Below are 14,002 nucleotides of genomic sequence, written 5' to 3'. Positions count from 1 at the left end.
CAAAACATATTTACAAAGAATGAAAAAGCAACTGTTTTCCCAGTTTTGGTGTGGAGGGTTGTTGCAGAAGCAATTGTTATTTTTGTGTGCCAAAAATAGTTTAAAAAAAAAAATTTACAAAGAAAAAAGCATATTTACAAAGAATGAAAAACCATGTCCATGTAAACGTGACTGACATACATTTGAGCAGTCACTCACAATCCTGGCACTGCCATTGCTCCTTTCGGCATTTCCCACATGTATAATTTTTCTGTCTACCTAGACAAACTGCCCCTAACAGCCTCATTACCATAACAAAATGAGTGATTAGTGTATTCGGGAAAAGCGTCGGGCCAAATGGCCCCTCTCTGGGTCTTCTAGGTAGACAGAAAAATGCTGGGACTTCTAGTGTTAACCTGGATAACCTTATCCTTAGTGTAAACGGGGTCTAAGAGATCATTGCATCCTGGTACATTTCCTTGCCTTAAAACCTGATATTATCGGCCGATAAATGCTTTAAAATGTAATATCGGAAATTATTGGTATTGGTTTGAACCCCCCGATTTTCCCGGGAGACTCCCGAATTTCAGTGCCCCTCCCGAAAATCTCCCGGGGCAACCATTTTCCCGAATTTCTCCCGATTTCCACCCGGACGCCTTAAAGGCACTGCCTTTAGCGTCCTCTACAACCTGTCGTCACATCCGCTTTTCCTCCATACAAACAGCGTGCCGGCCCAGTCACATAATATATGCGGCTTTTACACACACATAAGTGAATGCAATGCATACTTGATCAACAGCCATACAGGTCACACTGAGGGTGACCGTATAAACAACTTTAACACTGTTAGAAATATGTGCCACACTGTGAACCCACACCAAACAAGAATGACAAACACATTTCGGGAGAACATCCGCACCGTAACACAACATAAACACAACAGAACAAATACTCAGAACCCCTTGCAGCACTAACTCTTCCGGGACGCTACAATATACACCCCCGCTACCACCAACCCCTCCACCCCCATCTCCCGAATTCGGAGGTCTCAAGATTGCGCTAGTATACTCTGGACTGAAGCTGTGTGCTTCCATTGTTTTTGTAGCTGTTGTTTTGAGGCATGTTTAAAAATTTTTTTTAAATAAGGCACTTTGTGAAAGTCAAAGTATAGTATTTCCTATAGTTGTAGTGGGTATTAGGATTATTTCAGGGAGAGCATGTCCCAAATTCCAAGCTACTGTGTTGAGGCATGTTAAAAAAAATAATGCACTTTGTGACTTCAATAATAAAAATGGCAGTGCCATGTTGGCACTTTTTTCCATAACTGGAGTTGAAGTTGTTCTCTTATTTTGGAAAACCTTGTTTTTGATTGATTGATTGAAACTTGTATTAGTAGATTGCACAGTACAGTACATATTCCGTACAATTGACCACTAAATGGTAACACCCGAATAAGTTTTTCAACGTGTTTAAGTTGGGGTCCACGTTAATCAATTCATGGTAAAGTTGCATTGTTTAATGCATCCAACGGGGCATCACAACCAAATTAGGCATAATAATGTGTTAATTCCACGACTGTATATATCGGTATCGGTTGATATCGGAATCTGTAATTAAGAGTTGGACAATATCGGAATATCGGATACCGGCAAAAAAGCCATTATCGGACATCTCTACTTAAAACGCTTCAAAAAGTAATTGGGCTACAGAATAGTAGTTACGGCCTACTGAAATGAATTTTTTTTATTTAAACGGGGATAGCAGATCCATTTTATGTGTCATACTTGATCATTTTGCGATATTGCCATATTTTTGCTGAAAGGATTTTGTATAGAACAACGTCGATAAAGTTCGCAACTTTTGGTCTCTGATAAAAAAAAGCCTTGCCTGTACCGGAAGTAGCGTGACGTTGTCAGTTGTTCACTTCCTCATATTTTCCTATTGTTTTCAATGCAGCTAGAGCTATTCGGACCGAGAAAGCGACGATTACCCCATTAATTTGAGTGAGGATGAAACATTCGTGGATGAGGCACGTTAGAGTGACGAACTAGAATGCAGTGAAATACATATCTTTTTTCGCTCTGACCGTAACTTAGGTACAAGCTGGCTCATTGGATTCCACACTCTCTCCTTTTTCTATTGTGGATCACGGATTTGTATTTTAAACCACCTCGGATACTATATCCTCTTGAAAATGAGAGTCCAGAACGCGAAATGGACATTCACAGTGACTTTTATCTCCACGACAATACATCGACGAAGCTCTTTAGCATGAGCTAACGTGATAGCATCTGTCTCAAATGCAGATAGAAACAAAATAAATAAATCCTTGACTGGAAGGATAGACAGAAGATCAACAATACTATTAAACCATGTACATGTAACTACACGGTTAATAATTCTCAGCCTGGCAAAGCTTAACAATGCTGTTGCTAACGACGCTAAGGCTAACTTAGCAACTTAGCAACCGGACCTCACAGAGCTATGATAAAAACATTAGCGCTCCACCTACACCAGCCAGCCCTCATCTGCTCATCAACGCCCGTGCTCACCTGCGTTCCAGCGATCGACGGCGCGACGAAGGACTTCACCCCAACACAGATGTGGTTGGCGGCTAGCATCGGCTGGTGCGTCTGCTATCCAAGTAAGTCCTTCTTATTGTGTTGCTACAGCCAGCCGCTAATACACCGATCCCACCTACAACTTTCTTCTTTGCAATCTCCATTGTTCATTAAACAAATTGCAAAAGATTCACCAACACAGATGTCCAGAATACTGTGGAATTATGAAATGAAAACAGAGCTTTTTTGTATTGTATTCAATGGGGAAGCCATACCTCTGTTCCCCTGGCTACGTCACGCGCATACGTCATCCTCCAAAGGCTTTTTCAACCGGAAGTTTAGCGGGAAATTTAAAAGTGCACTATATAAGTTAACCCGGCCGTATTGTTAAGATTTCATCATTGATATATAAACTATCAGACTGTGTGGTCGGTAGTAGTGGGTTTCAGTAGGCCTTTAATGGAGTAAAATCATGACTTCAAATTGGATCTATGAAAAATTTCGATTTATAGCCAAGATGAAAAGCTCTTGGGAGCTTGGAGGAAAAATATACTTCAACATCCTGGGCAGTTCCAAAGGATTCTGGCCGAGACCCAAGCATTAAAGGCAGGGGTGAAGAAGGCCGGGCTTTGTGGCAGAGAGCGGCAGAGCAACGGTTTACGTTGGCGAAATTCAGCTTAGAAAAATACAAACGTTTGAACCAAAACAGGTAAACCTGGTATCTCTTTACACTTAGCTTAGCTCCACCATCCTCTGGGCCTCGGTGGCAGCAGACCCCCCCCTTGTCCTCTCTCCATTTACAAGGCCCTTCAGTAACCGGCTGGTTGCTAGACAATGTGCTTGGTTATGTGGGTTATGTAAAGACCCTCCTGCACACAAAAGCCACTGTTATGTGGCCGCTCTTCAGAGGCCCGGGTCAGTTAGCAGAAGAGCTCTGGTGCTAGCACTCCAATTTTAAAAAACCTCTCCTCTTCACTGTGTGTTTGCTGAGAGGAGAGATAGTTCAGTGAATTATCTTCTAGCTGTTAATTTCACTCCCCTTCCCCTCTTCCCGCTCCCAAACTCCACTTGACGGAGGTTAAAACAACCCGCTTGTTGACCTGTGGAGGTATGTTGGATTTGGGAGGCTCGCGCTTGTTTGCTCATGCTTTCCATAAGTACATATGGTTGAAAAAAACACGCGATGGTGTTTCATCCAGTATTTTTAGTGGGGGCCAATAAATACTAATCGGATTACTGATGCCACCATATTGGCATCGTGCCGCCAAAAAACAACAATAACCAACTTTGCTGCTAAGAAACTAATCTGTGTCGTCCGTTCCTGCAGTGTACCAAACAACTGTAACATGACTAATTGCTTACTTGGGTCAACTCACAATTCCACACAACATTTGATGAAAATCAATCAAGTAGTTTTTGAGTTATGCTATTAACAAGAAAAATCAGCCTCAATACTGATGCATTTCCATTGCGAAAACATGCTTACTATTTCTAGTACCAGGTCAACCAGGGCTTTGAATGGCCAGAGTCATAGGCGCCGATCTACATTTCTGCCAGTGGGTGCTAGGTGTGTGTGTATTAGTGTTGTCCCGATACCAATATTTTGGTACCGGTACCTAAAGTATTTCTGGTACTTTTCTAAATAAAGGGTACAACAAAAAGTTTAATTTTTGGCTTTATTTTAACAAAAAAATCTTAGGGTACATTAAACACATGTTCATTATTGCAATTAAGTCCTTAAATAAAATAGTGAACATACAAGACAACTTGTCTTTTAGTAGTAAGTAAACAAACAAAGACTCCTAATTAGTCTGCTGACGTATGCAGTAACATATTGTGTCATTTATTAAGGACAAGTGGTAGAAAATGAATTATTAATCTACTTGTTCATTTACTGTTAATATCTGCTTACTTTCGGTTTTAACATGTTCTATCTACACTTCTGTTCAAATGTAATAATCACTTATTCTTCTGTTGTTTGATACTTTACATTAGTTTTGGATGATACCTCACATTTAGGTATCAATCTGATACCAAGTAGTTACAGGATCATACATTGGTCATGTTCAAAGTCCACATGTGTTCAGGGACACACACTATATTGCCAAAAGTATTTGGCCACCCATCCAAATGATCTGAATCAGGTGTCCTAATCAATTGGCCAAATCAAGTACTTAGGCATGGAGACTGTTTCTACAAACATTTGTGAAAGAATGGGGAACAGTTGTGGGAACAGTTTGGAGCGGGCCCCTTCCTCTTCCAACATGACTGTGCACCAGTGCACAAAGCAAGGTCCATAAAGACATGGATGACACAGTCTGGTGTGGATGAACTTGACTGGCCTGCACAGAGTCCTGACCTTAAACCTTTGGGATGAATTAGAACGGAGACTGAGAGCCAGGCCTTCTCCACCAACATCAGTGTGTGACGTCACCGATGCGCTTTTGGAAGAATGGTGGAAAATTCCTATAAAGACACTCCGCAACCTTGTGGACAGCCTTCCCAGAAGAGTTGAAGCTGTAATAGCTGCAAAAAGGTGGACCGACATCATATTGAACCCTATGGGTTAGGAATGGGATGGCACTTCAAGTTCTTATGTGAGTCAAGGCAGGTGGCCAAATACTTTTGGCAATATAGTGTATTTCCTGAGTTTATAAACATAATATCAATTTAAAAAAATATATATTGTATTGATAAAAAATATTGATTTAATCATAGTAGTATCGACTCGATACGCCATTGTACTTGGTATCATTACAGTGGATGTTAGGTGTAGATCCACCAAAGGCGTTTGTTTATATTGTAGCGTCCCGGAAGAGTTGGTGCTGCAGGGAATTCTGGGAATTTGTTCTGTAGTGTTTATGTTGTGTTGCGGCGCAAATATTCTTCCAAAATGTGTTTGTTGTTGTTGTTTAGTGTGGTTTCACTATATGGCACATGTTTATTACAGTGTTGGCATTGTTCATACAGACACCCTTAGTGTGACATGTATGGCTGTTGAGTAAGTATGCGCTTCATTCGCTCGTGTGCAATGTGATCAAAGTCAAGATGACTGTGTCATTGGTTCATTATCGGGCACAATAAAGCCTTGGTTAGATTTTGTTAATTATAGACTATTTGATCCGTGACTCTTTAATTATGTGAAACGGACCAAACACGCCACTAAATTAACAACAGGATTGATTTTAAAAAATTATGTAAAAGAATGAAAGTTGCCGTCAATCCCACGTGGGTGCTCGGCGCCTATGTTAACGCCAACAGTGCTGTTATATTCTTACATTCACTGTAACAAGCTGAGGGCAGCCATGACTTGCCATAAAACGTATAATTATGCACAGATTAGATGTTTTAGTATGACGAATAAAGTCAATAAATATTACAGATTGTTTCATCTGCATGCATGGGTGTGTGTGTTGGGGACAAGCCGCCAGAAGAGCTGCAAGGCAATGATATAGCGGTAAGCCAACATCCCACGCGCACACCAGCAGACCGCCCTGATGGCTCACCAGCATGTTGCACACCAAAGGACACTTGGACAAACTTGAAGCTGGGACTGATTTGGAATTAAAGTGCAGAATGGCTTCAGGATGTTGCCATCGCATATATCGTTTTTGTTACACTAAGTCGGAGAACCCCTTAAAGGAATAATTATTTAGCCTAAGCCCCGTTTCAGCCACGCTAAACCGGCGTTTAAGGTAACCCTCCTCGGATAATTTTTTACACGGGTAAGTGCGCCGTGTATTTCTTGAATCTCCGGCTCTTAGCTTTGTATGGACTCATTGATCGTTTACAAACTGAGTTCGGAGAGGAAGTGATGTCAGAAAGACCGCGCCCCACACAGGAAGTGACGTCAGAAAGAACGCGCCACAGCCAGCTTCATAATAAAGCGGTTTCGTAACTCGGAGCTAACCACTGGAATTATGGAGGCGAGTCATCCAGACATGCCCGTGTTTCTCCTTCGTCTACAAACCCTGTTTCCATATGAGTTGGGAAATTGTGTTAGATGTAAATATAAACGGAATACAATGATTTGCAAATCATTTTCAAACCATATTCAGTTGAATATGCTACAAAGACAACATATTTGATGTTCAAACTGATAAACTTTTTTTTTTTTTTTGCAAATAATCATTAACTTTAGAATTTGATGCCAGCAACACGTGACAAAGAAGTTGGGAAAGGTGGCAATAAATACTGATAAAGTTGAGGAATGCTCATCAAACACTTATTTGGAACATCCCACAGGTGAACAGGCAAATTGGGAACAGGTGGGTGCCATGATTGGGTATAAAAGTAGATTCCATGAAATGCTCAGTCATTCACAAACAAGGATGGGGCGAGGGTCACCACTTTGTCAACAAATGTGTGAGCAAATTGTTGAACAGTTTAAGAAAAACCTTTCTCAACCAGCTATTGCAAGGAATTTAGGGATTTCACCATCTACGGTCCATAATATCATCAAAGGGTTCAGAGAATCTGGAGAAATCACTGCACGTGAGCAGCTAAGCCCGTGAGCTTCGATCCCTCAGGCTGTACTGCATCAACAAGCGACATCAGTGTGTAAAGGATATCACCACATGGGCTCAGGAACACTTCAGAAACCCACTGTCAGTAACTACAGTTGGTCGCTACATCTGTAAGTGCAAGTTAAAACTCTCCTATGCAAGGCGAAAACCGTTTATCAACAACACCCAGAAACGCCGTCTGCTTCGCTGGGCCTGAACTTATCTAAGATGGACTGATACAAAGTGGAAAAGTGTTCTGTGGTCTGACGAGTTCACATTTCAATTTGTTTTTGGAAACTGTGGACGTCGTGTCCTCCGGACCAAAGAGGAAAAGAACCATCCGGATTGTTATAGGCACAAAGTTAAAAAGCCAGCATCTGTGATGGTATGGGGGTGTATTAGTGCTCAAGACATGGGTAACTTACACATCTGTGAAGGCACCATTAATGCTGAAAGGTACATACAGGTTTTGGAGCAACATATGTTGCCATCCAAGCAACATTACCATGGACGCCCCTGCTTATTTCAGCAAGACAATGCCAAGCCACGTGTTACATCAACGTGGCTTCATAGTAAAAGAGTGCAGGTACTAGACTGGCCTGCCTGTAGTCCAGACCTGTCTCCCATTGAAAATGTGTGGCGCATTATGAAGCCTAAAATACCACAACGGAGACCCCCGGACTGTTAAACAACTTAAGCTGTACATCAAGCAAGAATGGGAAAGAATTCCACCTGAGAAGCTTAAAAAATGTGTCTCCTCAGTTCCCAAACGTTTACTGAGTGTTGTTAAAAGGAAAGGCCATGTAACACAGTGGTGAACATTCCCTTTCCCAACTACTTTGGCACGTGTTCCAGCCATGAAATTCTAAGTTAATTATTTGCAAAAAAAAAAAAAAAGTTTATGAGTTTGAACATCAAATATGTTGTCTTTGTAGTGCATTCAATTGAATATGGGTTGAAAAGGATTTGCAAATCATTGTAATCCGTTTATATTTACATCTAACACAATTTCCCAACTCACATGGAAACGGGGTTTGTACATGTACAGACGCTTGTGGAAATCAAACATGAATACCTTAAGAGATTGCAGCTATTTGGGATACAACACTTCTCAGACGGCAAGAGAACTTTTCCAAGGTCAGCTGTGATTCTACTTAGCGAAAAACTTTGTCCATTTGTCGAAGGAGTGTCAACGAGAATGCGGGCTACCGTGGATGTGATAAAAAAGGTAGCGTGTGCTTTGTATTACCTGGCCGTCGAGGGAAGACTACGGAAAACGGCGAATGCTTTTGGACTGGCAAAGCAGACTGTATCAGTTATTGTCCACCATGTATGTCGCAGACTCAAAGTCTAGGTCCAGAGTATATAAAGTCACCAAAAAGGAATGGACAATGAAGGTGAAGGCAAAAGAGTGAGGAGTGTCCTGACCAGATATCTAGATCCCTAGTTTGATTGTTGTCAAATCTTCTTTATCACATTGTTTACGTGTCTAATAAAGATTTGATTAATTTATCATGTCTCAGGTGTGATTCACTACAAGAGGGCCCCACAGCACACTGGATTCCAGTTAATTGAAATACCACAACACTGGATATTGTTCAGATAAGTTAAATTTAAGAACTTGCACACAAAGCAACACTGGAGGTGACTATGACGTGCGCATTTTCCGCGCATGCGTATTAGGTCGCGTTGCGCTGGCGGACAGAGGGGGAGGAGGGTGTCTTAAACGAGCATTGTGTGTGTGTGGAAAAGGATAAGGTTAGGTGGGATTTACCCTGGATAACTTAGTGTAGAAGGGGGCCGTTTCGTCTAATCTCAAGTTATAAACCAGGAACGCCGTGAACTCCAATAAATTCCATTTTTCATCACATCCTTAGATAAAAAAAACCCTGCCAGAAAAATGACCACAGCTCACACACTGTCACAGAAACACAAATGTCTTCTATGCACACACTTTTTGTTTAACAGTGCGTCTCTCCCGCCCCCACCTAAGTGCGTCCAACAAGCTGCGGCATGCGAAGGACGGAGTCGGTGGTTGGAAACGCAGCGCCCCGATGCCCCCGAGGCTGGGCTGCATCCCACAGGAAGCAGCAGTGTGAGCTAGAACACACAAGGCGAGCCATGTGGGGGGGGAGGAAGTCACTTTTACTTCTACCATCACAACTATACTTTCATGGCGTAAAAAAAACAATTCAAAGGGTGGAATTTTCTACTATTGGCCAAATGTTTGTCTCAGGTATTTGACAAGACCGCAGTATATTAGTTTGCGTGTACATAAAAGGTGGAAAATTTGTCAAACTGTGTTGCCTGTGCTATTATTTTTCTCACAAATGCAACACAACATGGCACTGCTATTATCTCCATCAGTTAGATTGACTTGAAATTTCTCACACAGCTCAATGTGCTCCAAAAACAACACACTATAATTTGTGGATGTTTAAATTAATCATCAGCAAAATTGGTACGCTGCAAATTATTTGCCGCTTGGCAAGATTTTACATTTTATTTCTAGAAATGCCACTAGTTTTAAGAGTTATTTACTTATTTTTACAGCATAATCTTAATCTTAGCATAAAAACATTTGGTCTATTCTAGTTTACAAATGTTAAAATTGAGAAAAAACTACTGAAATAAGATATTTTGGTTTCCCCCACATAGAAAACCTGGTTTAAAGATTCTGAAACAACCCCAGGATGCTTAATCTTAGAATTTAATTATAATAATAATACATAATAATAATAATATTTTTTTATTTTTGGAATAAAATATTTATTTCTATCTTAAAGGTCCTGATCAATTATAAAGAAATCCTAATTTAAGATGTCTTATCAAGTAAAATTAAATAGTTGCATAATTTCAGTAGATTTTAGTTTTTTTCCCCCCTAAACTCTAGTCTTATATTTGCACATAAAATAGCAACATTTTAGCAAAATGGATGAAAAACATGGCCACCATCTTCAAGCTGCATCGGGGAGCGGGCCAGACTTAGCATGTTTCAAAAAAGCTGGCACAAGTGGCAAAAAAGACTGAGAAAGTTGAGGAATGCTCATCAAACACTTATTTGGAACGTCCCACAGGTGAACAGGCTAATTGGGAACAGGTGGGTGCCATGATTGAGTATGAAAGCAGCTTCCATGAAATGCTCAGTCATTCACAAACAAGGACGGGGCGAGGGTCATCACTTGTTCAACAAATGCGTCAGCAAATTGTTTAAGAACATTTCTCAATGAGAAATTGCACGGAATTTAGGGATTTCACCATCTACGGTCCATAATATCATCAAAAGGTTCAGAGAATCTGGAGAAACCACTGCACGTAAGCGATGGTATTACGGACCTTCGATCCCTCAGGCAGTACTGGATCAAAAAGCGACATCAGTGTGTAAAGCAGGGGTCACCAACGCGGTGCCCGCGGGCACCAGGTAGCCCGTAAGGACCAGATACTCAAATAGAATTTGAAAATCCAAGAAAATATTTTAAAGACTTGGTCTTCACTTGTTTAAATAAATTCATAATTTTTTTTTACTTTGCTTCTTATAACTTTCAGAAAGACAATTTTAGAGAAAAAATACAACCTTAAAAATGATTTTTAGGATTTTTAAACACATATACCTTTTTACCTTTTAAATTCCTTCCTCTTCTTTCCTGACAATTTAAATCAATGTTCAAGTAAATTTATTTTTTTTATTGTAAAGAATAATAAATACATTTTAATTTAATTCTTCATTTTAGCTTCTGTTTTTTCGACGAAGAATATTTGTGAAATATTTCTTCAAAGTTATTATGATTAAAATTCAAAACATTTATTCTGGCAAATCTAGAAAATCTGTAGAACCAAATTTAAATCTTATTTCAAAGTCTTTTGAATTTCTTTTAAAATTTTTGTTCTGAAAAATCTAGAAGAAATAATAATTTGTCTTTGTTAGAAATATAGCTTGGTCCAATTTGTTATATATTCTAACAAAGTGTAGATTGGATTTTAACCTATTTAAAACATGTCATCAAAATTCCAAAATTAATCTTAATCAGGAAAAATTACTAATGATGTTCCATAAATGATTTTTTAAATTTTTTTCAAAAAGATTCAAATTAGCTAGCTTTTCTCTTTTTTTTTTTCGGTTGAATTTTGAATTTTAAAGAGTCGAAATTGAAGATAAACTAAGTTTCAAAATGTAATTGTCAATTTTTTCGTGTTTTCTCCTCTTTTAAACCGTTCAATTAAGTGTAAATATCATTAATTATTAATAATAACATAGAGTTAAAGGTAAATTGAGCAAATTGGCTATTTCTGGCAATTTATTTAAGTGCGTATCAAACTGGTAGCCCTTCGCATTAATCAGTACCCAAGAAGTAGCTCTTGGTTTCAAAAAGGTTGGTGACCCCTGGTGTAAAGGATATCACCACATGGGCTTAGGAACACTTCAGAAAACCACTGTCAGTAACTACAGTTTGTCGCTACATCTGTAAGTGCAAGTTAAAACTCTACTATGCAAAGCGAAAGCTATTTATCAACAACACCCAGAAACGCTGTCGGCCTCGCTGGGCCCGAGCTCATCTAAGATGGACTGATGCAAAGTGGAAAAGTGTTCTGTGGTCTGACGAGTCCACATTTCAAATTGTTTTTGGAAACTGTGGACGTCGTGTCCTCCGGACCAAAGAGGAAAATAACCATCTGGATTGTTATAGGTGCAAAGTTGAAAAGCCAGCATCTGTGATGGTATGGGGGTGTATTAGTGCCCAAGACATGGGTAACTTACACATCTGTGAAGGCACCATTAATGCTGAAAGGTACATACAGGTTTTGGAGCAACATATGTTGCCATCCAAGCAACGTTACCATGGACGCCCCTGCTTATTTCAGCAAGACAATGCCAAGCCACGTGTTACATCAACGTGCCTTCATAGTAAAAGAGTGCGGGTACTAGACTGGCCTGCCTGTAGTCCAGACCTGTCTCCCATTGAAAATGTGTGGTGCAATATGAAGGCTAAAATAGCAGAAGGGAGACTGTTGAACAACTTAAGCTGTACATCGAGCAACAATGGGAAATAATTCCACTTCAAAAATGTGTCTCCTCAGTTCCCAAACCTTTACTGAATGTTGTTAAAAGGAAAGGCCATGTAACACAGTGGTAAAAATGCCCCTGTGACAACTTGTTTGCAATGTGTTGCTGCCATTAAATTCTAAGTTCATGATTATTTGCAAAAAAAAAAAAAAGTCCTCAGTATGAACATTAAATATCTTGTCTTTGCAGTCTATTCAATTGAATATAAATTGAAAAAGATTTGCAAATCATTGTATTCTGTTTTTATTGACGAATTACACAACGTGCCAACTTCACTGGTGTTGGGTTTGGTACTTCAATACTAGCAAACACGTTACAATAGTTTCCAATTCTAAAACTCTTATTGTTGTTTCATCTCAACATTAATCTTCCCCAAGAATGCTTCTTAAAGAAAGTAGTAAGCAACTCGGGGTGTACAACAGTAAAAAGTGTGTCCACTCACCACATGTGTGAGCCTCTTTCAATGATTTCATAAGGTTCCTTTAGCCTTGAAAAAAAAATGTTTCACATTCCCGCTTCCTTTCCGGAAAAAAAAAAAAAGAAGTGCTCGTCTTAAAAACAACAACTTCTATGTGGGCCTGTCAGAGGTCGGAGGGGCCTTTAATGGACTACAGGTGCCGCCTAATGGGGGCCAATAAATGTGCCAAGGCAGAGCAACTGCCTGTCGCCTCGCTGAATAGGAATAACGGGAACTGCTGGCGAGACAATCAGTAGTTGGGAAAGTCCAATAAAGTAGAAAACCTGCTGCAGCGTCATCATGTTGGAACTCAGCAGTGTCCTGAAGACACGTGTTAGTCACGCAGTGAGTGGACAAAAACTATTCTTCCTCCTTTGATAGATACACTATATTGCCAAAAGTATTTGGCCACCCATCCAAATGATGAGAATCAGGGGTCCTAATCATGTTGTATAAAATCAAGCACTTAGGCATGGAGACTGTTTCTACAAACATTTGTGAAACAATTAGTGCACCAACCCAAAAAACCTCCCTCCCCCATTTACACTCATTCACACTCATTCGAACAAAAGGGTTGTTTCTTTCTGTAATTAATATTACTGGTTCCTACATTATACATCAATATATATCAATACAGTCTGCAGGGATACAGTCCGTAAGCACACATGATTGTATTTCTTTATGACAAAAAAAAATAAAAAATCTGGGCTTCCCTGCTTAGGCTGCTGCCCCCGCGCCCGTGCTCGGATAAGCGGAAGAAGATGGATGGATGGATGGATGGATGGAATTATGGTGTGGGGTTGTTTTCAGGAGTTGGGCTTGGCCCTTTAGTTCCAGTGAAAGGAACTTTGAATGCTACGGAATACCAAAACATTTTGGACATTTTGGCCTTCCCAGAAGAGTTGAAGCTGTAATAGCTGCAAAATGTGGACATTATTTTAGACCGTAAGGGTTAGGAATGGGATGGAATTTTAAGTTCATATGTGAGTCAAGGCAGGTGGTCAAATACTTTTGGCAATATAGTGTAGCTATGTCTAATTTAGGGCTGAAAACGGTTAATTATTGATATTTTTATGACCTTTCAAAAACAAGGGCTAGGATAAAAAAAAATATGAAATGTAAATATTTGTATTTAAAATGTAACCTTCCTCTGATTATAATCCCCTCAGCTTTCGCAGCAGAAAGGAACACAAATGTCAACACAAGTATGGAAAGAATCGAGGTCAACACAATTCTAAAATCACATTGAACACATAACAATAACAGAGCAAAAGTAAGGAATATGTAAGACAGGGGTCACCAACGCGGTGCCCGCGGGCACCAGGTAGCCCGTAAGGACCAGATGAGTAGCCCGCTGGCCTGTTCTAAAAATAGCTCAAATAGCAGCACTTACCAGTGAGCTGCCTCTATTTTTTAAATGTTATTTATTTACTAGCAA

General features: G+C 39.9%; 1 protein-coding gene across 1 annotated transcript in view; it reads right to left on the bottom strand.

Annotated features, from left to right (window-relative positions):
* gli1 (GLI family zinc finger 1) overlaps positions 1–12,590 on the bottom strand; it is a 143,620-nt gene extending 131,030 nt beyond the window's left edge. The window contains exon 1 of the mRNA XM_062038119.1: positions 12,550–12,590. The gene's annotated coding sequence lies outside the window, so the exon portion shown is untranslated. The remainder of the gene's footprint in view (positions 1–12,549) is intronic.
* Positions 12,591–14,002: the final 1,412 nt, after the last annotated feature.

The sequence above is a fragment of the Entelurus aequoreus genome, linkage group LG26, assembly GCF_033978785.1.
Source record: "Entelurus aequoreus isolate RoL-2023_Sb linkage group LG26, RoL_Eaeq_v1.1, whole genome shotgun sequence".
NCBI lineage: Eukaryota > Metazoa > Chordata > Actinopteri > Syngnathiformes > Syngnathidae > Entelurus > Entelurus aequoreus.
This window is presented reverse-complemented; position numbering and strand designations above follow the sequence as displayed.